Consider the following 1,530-nt stretch of genomic DNA (forward strand, 5'->3'; position numbering starts at 1 on the left):
TTAAAAAAAGAGAAAAAACTAGACCCAGAGCTGCAAACTGCTTAATCCTTCCACACTTGTGTGTTTTTGATAATAGGTAAAAACTTTTTTTAAAAAGTAATAAACAACATATATCAAACATAAGTTAAGAGTGTGTGCAATTAACTGTCAAATGATTAAAATTGCTGGAAAAACTGTGTATTTTAGATCAAATGTGTTATATAAATGTCCAATATTAAAAAAAAAAAAAAGCAGGATCAGGAACCATAAGATGCTCTTGGTCGAACCGCGCAAAAGCATTTTTATTGAAAGTGATAAACTCTTCTAAAAGCAAAAACCAACAAGAGTCAAACAAAAGGTTAAACATTTTACAGTTACCTTTCACACGAACAAATTTACTGTAAAACATGTTTTAAATAAATTGTGTTGAATAAATGACCAAAATGTTTGAAAACGTAGAATCCAGAGCTGCACGGTGCTTAGGTCTTTCCACACTGGAGCCTTTTTAATAATAGTGACAGACTTTTTAAAAAAATATTAACAATTAAGCTCAAACAAGAGTTAAAAGTATGTGAAATTAACTTTCGAATGACTAAATTTATTACAAAATGACTAATTTTAAAGAAAATGTGTTGAAAAAATGTCCAAAAGTTGATCCAAGTTGTTAGGTGCTGGAAGTTTCCACACAAATACATTTTTGTTTAAGAAAGTGACAGACTTTAGGCAATTTACTTTTATATTTATTGCAAAATAAGTATACATTTTTTAAAGCAAACGTTTTAGAAAAATGTCCAAAATGTTTAAAAAATTAGGATCAGGAACTTTAAGGTGCTTGGTCTTTCCAAACTTGTGCATTTCTAATAAAATGACTGACAACATTTAAACATTGTGGGCAATAAACATTCTAATGACCAAACATTTAGCAAAATAGCAATATATTTTAAATGAAATGTATGGGATAAATGTCCAAATGGTTTCAAAGTAGTAGGATAAAAAGCTGGAAGATCCTAGGTCTTTCCACATTTGTTCATTTTTGTTAAAATAACAGACACTTCTGGAAAATTAACAACAAAATTTAAACACCATTTATGCATATGGGGAAGTAACTTCAAAATGACCTTTAATCTGCAAAATAAATATATAGTTTAAATAAAATATACTGGATAAATGTCCAAATGGTTTAAACAAAGCAGGATCAGGAGCTCCAAGGTGATGGGTCCTTCTATACCAATTTTATTTAAGAAACTGACAGCCTTTTCTAAAAGGTAAAAAGCCACAAAGTTAAAACAAGTGTTAAATGTTCGGGCTTTAACTTTCAAATGACCAAATTTACTGCAGAATAACTTTGCATTTTGATTGACTTCAAGCTCACAATGTGAAAAATACAGGACAAAATACACAAATATTTCAAACTCATTACAGAAATAATGAAATGCATTGATTAGAAAATAGAAAACAAACAAAAACAAAACACACTTATGTCACATTTTTTTCCATAAATTTCGTAATTATCAATTAAAGTCAAGTAGAGTTTGATCGATTTGAGGAAAA

This window comes from Oryzias melastigma, linkage group LG5 (assembly GCF_002922805.2).
Source record: "Oryzias melastigma strain HK-1 linkage group LG5, ASM292280v2, whole genome shotgun sequence".
Lineage (NCBI taxonomy): Eukaryota > Metazoa > Chordata > Actinopteri > Beloniformes > Adrianichthyidae > Oryzias > Oryzias melastigma.